Here is a 7,500-nt window from a genome sequence, read left to right as displayed (position 1 = left end):
ATAAAAGCTCAAGATCAAGATACCACCATCAACATCACTACAACCATCATCATCAGTACCATCATCATCATCATTAACACCATCATCACCACCCCAACCACCACCACTATAACTACTACCACCATCACCACCACTACCACCACCACCACAACCACCACTAGTACCACCATCATCACGACCACCACCACCACCATCGTCATCATCATCACCACCACCACCACCACCACTACAACCACCACCAACACTACCACCACCACCACTACTACAAAGACCACCACCATCACTACTACCACCACCACCACCATCACTATCACCATCAATACCACCACCAACACCACCACCACCACCATCACTATCACCGCCATTACCACCACCATCACTACTACCACCACCACCACCATCACTACCACCACCAACACCACCACCATCACTATCACCATCACTACCACCAACACCACCACCACCACCATCACTATCACCGCCATTACCACTAACAACACTACCACCACCACCACCACCATCACTATCACCAGAGAATAAATCATTCCTTAAGTATTATACACCGACACTACCACCACCAGCAGTAGCATAACAAACATAACGACGTTTTTTCAATACCAAGAAAGAAGCAACATGTCCAAAAGGTTTAATTAAACTACTGTGAAGTTAACTCTTTGCAGCCAGGGTTTGACTCTACTCCAATCTCATATCAGAAATGTCGTCAATAACAACAACAATAACAATAACAGTAACAATAACAACAACAATGACAGTAGCAATAACAATGACAACAACAATAACAGTAGTATTAACAATAACAACAACAATAACAGTAGCAATAACTATAACAACAACAAGAAATGTAACAATAACAATGGCAATAACAATAACAATAACAACAACAATAACAGTAGCAATAACAATAACAATAACAATATACTTCTATCGCGCCTAAACTACCACTTAAAAGTGCTCTGCTGCGCTTTATAATTAACTCTCTCTCTCTCTCTCTCTCTCTCTCTCTCTCTCTCTCTCTCTCTCGCTCTCTCTCTCACACACACACATACACACTCACACACACATATATACACACACGCATGCCGACGTATACTGACGCATACACATAATATGTATATATAAACATTAAAAAGACTATCATAATCCAACTATCATCATGGATAGATATATTTATAAATTGATGCATAAATAGGTAGGTAGATGGATAAATAAATATATAAATAGATGGAGAGATGGACACAGATAGATAGATAAATAGATAGATAAATAGATAGATAGATAGATAGATAGATGGATAGATAGATAAATAGATAGATAGATAGATAGATAGATAGATAGATAGATAGATAGATAGATAGAAAGATAGATAGATAGTAGATAGATAGAATAAATCAGTAACATTGAAAACGAATGAATAAAACTGAAAGAAAAAAAATCCGTCACATAACCTTGGTTTAATATTAAAATATACAGTGGACATGTGTTTATGGACTAGATAATCAATACTAGATCCTTAAATTACACATTTAACTTGTCTGCGACTGGGCGCTGATAGATTTACTGTTTGTTAGCACCCAAAAACATCGGTAGCACCGCTGCTGCTGTTACTGCTACTGCCATGGCCAGCTATCACAGAATATCCACGGTATTAAAGGGAGACAACCGATTTATTTGAGTTCCATCAGCCGTTATTTGATTTCGCACAGAGTAATCATGTTCACCGCTTGACGTCAACTTGACACGCAATTTAAAAAGCAATAATGACAATAATATAGAATAATATAGAAAAGAAATTATATAAAAAAGTTGCACTAATATGATTTTACGAGAAATGTAATCAATGCACTCGTGTGAATGCGTGGAGGCATCAGTGTAGCCAAGTTGGTGTGTTATATATGCCAAATTCCAAATAGGTATGCCGTTTTATGAAGGAGCCAGTTGGCATGGATAATTTGGGTTTGGCATTTTGGCATTTAATAGGGAAAAAAATATCAACACTAAATTTCACTAATTTAATTGACAATTGAATACTGATCTCACGAAATATTACAACTTTTCACTCTTAACTCTTTAAGATTCAACCCGACAAAAACCGACAACGGCATAATATTCATGGGCGGGGTAGCCAAGACTGGCCTCAGTAAGTAAAATCCAATCGTTGTGAAGGAAATGACAGGCCCTGTCACTGCCGCAGGGTGTTTTCAGCTTTGATTTTTATAAATTTGCCGACAGAAAAGAAAAGATGTTTCAGAAATTGCGATTTAAATCCTATTTTATTTGCGGATGAAAATCATTGACATTGCACTTTGTTTGGTAAAAATCGGTAAAAAATTACGACTTTGGTGATGAAAAATGACTTTGAAGATAATTATTGTAAACTTTAAAAAATATTATGAATAATTTATAACTCCCTTATTTGTGGGTAGATTTTGTCATTCGAGGTATCAATTTTATTGTAATAAAGAGATAGGAACTTCAGAGTTATTTTTTCTGATGCAAAATTATTACTTTGTAATTTTAGCACCAAGAAAAATAGTCGGTAAATAAATTTGTAACACCTCTTTGATAGACCGCCGGGGTCCGTTCGTGTAGAATTGTGAATCAAGCGTCTCAAAGTCTTCGACCAATCACAGGCTATCTATCCAGCTGGCCGAAACAAAGACGCTTCTCTCCCGTCGATGTATTACGCTATTGTTATGCAAGGAATATAACACCTTATTGAGTAGGCCTAAAAGCTAAAATCTAAAAGTAAAAAATATAATTCTGAGGAATTTGAAAGTCACATTGCTGAAATCAGCTTGAAAAAAGAAGTACATTGGTCTTTGTTTCATAAAAATCGGTTGAAAACCAACTGGTTTACGAATAAATTTGATTTTAAAAATTGCTTTTGTTTATTTTAGCTTTTTTTAGCAACTTTTTTATTTATCGGCCGATTTTCTTGATTTTTATATCATTCTTTATATCTCAATGAGACGAGATCAGTGATATACTTTGTTTGTTTCAAATGTAACTAGAACATAATTTGGCTTTTTTACCTATCGACCATGCCTGGATAATTTATTCAACAACATGGCGATGTGACGCAACTATTCCATGGCCGTCTTCCACTGCCTCAGCGATGATTCAATTCATTGTTGACGGCTGTTGACACGTGAGCTGCCAGAACGACCAATCGTTGAAGGGTCAAGATGCTCAGTAGCCAATCGTTCTTCGGTCAAAAAAATTAAGAACTCACGAGAACAAAAGTTTGAAATTTGGTGATGGACGGACCTATGAAATCGTTTCTGGGCGGAGTTTAGCCATGAGTGACCGTAGAAAACGAAAAGGCGACTACAGATATCAAAGAGTAGGCTTATATCATCAAAGGATGTCTACATGATTGACATGGCCATATAGGGGACTCATTATCTACTCCCCCAAAAAGAATCTAAACACGAGAGGGTTAAATTGATACAATGAAGTGAATATTTTCTTTAAAATACTAAGTCCCTATTCGTGGTAACGAGATAAGAAAAAAGAGGTTCATTTTTCTACGTTCACCTGCATTTTAGCAGAAAAAATAATAGCACTTGGTGCTTTATTCAGACAAGCTTGCATCATACCACGGCGTGTTTGGCTTCTTTTTTTTTTTTCGTTGGCAAAATTATTCATCTGGCAACCAGTGGATGCCAGTTCTTCATGTGTTCCTTTATCGGGTAAATGGGATGACATGAGTCAATCAGTTAACTTCCATACTATCGAAAAACACGTTTTTAAAAATTTGGCCAAAAAAAAAAACTCATCCTTCACGACATATCAATCGATTTAAATGACCCTAACCACGGGAAACAACGCTCAAACCTGAGACTTCGCGAGGTACTTTACTTAAGTCCCAAGTTTGAAAGTTTTTTGCAAAGATTAGAGTCGTTTAACGATCAATAATAAATTGAAGGGATAATAAATTTTCTGGCCAAATATTTTTAATACGAGTTGGCGGCTTTTATTTTTTCTTCCTGAGTAAGTAGCCTACGTCAGTTAACTGAACTGGTAAAGATGGCAGGGCGTAAAATCCTCATTTGTTCCGATTAGGTCGACGGTACGGGATGAATAAAATGTGCTGTGAATGATTGGATCAGAAGCACAAGGAGCACTCACTTGTACTTGTGCCCGGTTATTGACAGATGTCTTTTATTTACAGTTGTTGGTTTTTTATTTATTTCTCAAATTTAAATACCGATTTGTTTGAGATCTCTCTCGTTTTTTTATGACAGCCTCTCTCTCTCTCTCTCTCTCTCTCTCTCTCTCTCTCTCTCTCTCTCTCTTTCTTTCTCTCTCTCTCTCTCTTTCTTCTCTCTCTCTCTCTCTTCTTCTCTTCTCTCTCTCTCTTCTCTCTCTCTCTCTCTCTCTCTTTCTCTCTCTCTCTCTCTTCTTCTCTCTCTCTCTCTCTTCTCTCTCTCTCTCTCTTTCTTTCTTCTCTCTCTCTCTCTCTCTCCTCTCTCTTTCTTTCTTCTCTCTCTCTCTCTTCTCTTCTCTCTCTCTCTCTCTCTCTTCTTTCTCTCTCTCTCTCTCTCTCTCTCTTTCTTCTCTCTCCTCTCTCTCTCTCTCTCTCTCTCTTTCTTCTCTCTCTTTCTTCTCTCCTTCTTTCTTTCTTCTTTCTTTCTCTCTTCTCTTCTCTCTCTCTCTCTCTCTCTTCTTTCTTTCTTCTCTTCTTCTTCTCTCTCTTCTCTTTCTCTCTCTCTCTCTCTCTCTTTCTTTCTTTCTTTCTTTCTTCTCTCTCTTTCTTTCTCTCTTCTCTCTCTCTCTCTCTCTTTCTTTCTCTCTCTCTTCTCTTCTCTCTCTCTCTCTCCTCTCTTCTCTCTCTCTCTCTCTCTTCCTCTCTCTATCTCTCTACTTCCTCTAATCTATCTATTACTATATATTAATATATATATATATATATATATATATATATATATATATATATATATAATAATATATATTAGTGTGTGTCTTCTACTCTACTTCTTCTTCGTCTTCTTTTAGTTCTAGTGTTATAAAGAGAGATATAAAGAAAGAAAGAAAGAAAGATAGATAGATAGATAGATAGATAGATAGATAGAGAGAGAGAGAGAGAGAGAGAGAGAGAGAGAGAGAGAGAGAGAGAGAATAACAATTATGTCATTCGTGAGAACGGGCGATTTTTAGGCATTAGTTAAACAAACCGTAAGAAATTCCATCAAGGAAGATTGCATAACGTTAGACCCTGCGTTTCTTCTGTATGTCTTTACTCTGAAATCTGAACCAGCGTCTCCATCTGACCCAACGTCTCCGTGTGACCCACCGTCGTCTAGTGGTATGACACTCGCCTTCGGATCGGAAGGTCTTGGGTTCGAGTCTCGTGCGCTCTGATCGGCGCAAAATTGAGTCCTTGGAAAAGGCTCTTTGCTCATATTATTCTCTCACCGTACTCATTTGTAAAATAAGTACCTGGCCGTGAACAGCTTTGAATCAGCCGGGAATAATTGCATTATCGCCTATTAGGCGAAAGTCATGTCAACAACTATATGTTAAGTATAGCTGTTGGCTACAGACTCCTTGCAAAACCCTTTGAGCACGTTTAGTGGATATTACGCTATATGAAAGGTCAAGTAAATTCTGAACTTAAATGATAAGAAATGAGAAATTTTAGTGTTTTTCAATCTAGAAAATTAAATTTTCATTCTACAACATGACGTATGGGGGTGGAGGGGGGGGGGGGGGGGGCGAAGTGACTGAGTGGTTAACTCTCTCCTTACCAGCCATTTTCAAGATTGTCCCCAAAACTTCACACCCAACTACACACATTTTTTTTTCACTCGAGCATAATAGCAGTAAAGTTCTTCCCATACATAATTTCTTTATCCAAACATGTTCTACAACACACTGTTCATTTTCTTTAAATTTTATGATGTACAAAAGAAATTTGAATCAGAAAAATGTGGGTTGTATCGTAACGAATGTGACCATTTTCCCCATGGTTTTTTGGTAAGGAGAGGGTTAAGGCATTGCACTGGGAACCGGAAGGTCCCGGGTTCGAGCCTTCAATAGTTTGTTCAATCTGACGTAAAATCGACTTGAGACGACGGGTCACGAATTATTTTTTTTTTTATTTGGACACAATCTCCAAAGGTCATGATATCTCAGTTTGATATGAAGTGAGTAGAACAGTGCCAGAAGACAATAGAGAATAAAAATTTTTCGCGGCGGTGGTGGGGTTTGAACCTGCGACCTTATTGGTACGACAACTCCGCCTGGCAGGTGAGAGCGTGGCTCTACCGTGTGAGCTATCCACGAACACAAAAATATTCGTTTCAAACCCAAGTCATTTCTAGATCCCTCTCTCACCCACTTCTGGGACCGCTGATTCGTTCGCCCACCACCATCGCGAAGTATTTTGACCAGCAGTTAAGCTTAATAGCCAATATTCTCAACACAAACATATAACATAGAAACGATTGAGACATTGAGTATGCTCCGGTGTATGGGGTGAATTTTTAATTCAGAAAAGTGAGTGGAGCAGGCACTTATGTTGGTAACAACAAGATATGAAGTGAGTAGAACAATGCCAGAAGACAATAGAGAATAAAAATTTTTCGCGGCGGTGGTGGGGTTTGAACCTGCGACCTTATTGGTACGACAACTCCGCCTGGCAGGTGAGAGCGTGGCTCTACCGTGTGAGCTATCCACGAACACAAAAATATTCGTTTCAAACCCAAGTCATTTCTAGATCCCTCTCTCACCCACTTCTGGGACCGCTAATTCGTTCGCCCACCACCATCGCGAAGTATTTTGACCAGCAGTTAAGCTTAATAGCCAATATTCTCAACACAAACATATAACATAGAAACGATTGAGACATTGAGTATGCTCCGGTGTATGGGGTGAATTTTTAATTCAGAAAAGTGAGTGGAGCAGGCACTTATGTTGGTAACAACAAGATATGAAGTGAGTAGAACAGTGCCAGAAGACAATAGAGAATAAAAAATTTTCGCGGCGGTGGTGGGGTTTGAACCTGCGACCTTATTGGTACGACAACTCCGCCTGGCAGGTGAGAGCGTGGCTCTACCGTGTGAGCTATCCACGAACACAAAAATATTCGTTTCAAACCCAAGTCATTTCTAGATCCCTCTCTCACCCACTTCTGGGACCGCTGATTCTCAGTTTGTAGAGCGGAGTTGAGTCTGAACTGGATCTTTTATATAGCGCAATATCCACTAAACGTGCCCAAGCGCTTTACAAAGGAACCCTAGCCAAGAGCAACATTTAACATGTAGGACATGACATGAAGCTTGTTTGGCGATATTATAATTTTTTTCGGACACAGACAACGCTGTTAACGACCATTCTACACCTGAGTACGGTGAGAGAATGTGAGTAAAGAGTCTTTTCCAAGGACTCAACTATGCGCCGAGCAAGGCTTGAACCCAGGACCTTCCGAATTGAAAGCGAGTGTCATACAACAAGACAACATATCCACATAGAGTT

At 38.7% G+C, this 7,500-nt stretch overlaps 1 protein-coding gene across 1 annotated transcript in view; it reads right to left on the bottom strand.

Annotated features, from left to right (window-relative positions):
* Positions 1 to 7,500, bottom strand: part of LOC144959606 (uncharacterized) — a 116,182-nt gene that overhangs the window by 7,831 nt on the left and 100,851 nt on the right. The window lies entirely within an intron of this gene.

This window comes from Berghia stephanieae, chromosome 14, assembly GCF_034508935.2.
Source record: "Berghia stephanieae isolate SIO BIC M18660-M18661 chromosome 14, UCSD_Bste_1.3, whole genome shotgun sequence".
NCBI classification, from domain to species: Eukaryota; Metazoa; Mollusca; class Gastropoda; order Nudibranchia; family Aeolidiidae; genus Berghia; species Berghia stephanieae.
Note: the sequence above shows the minus strand (reverse complement) of the source record. Positions and strands in the feature narration are given on the sequence as shown.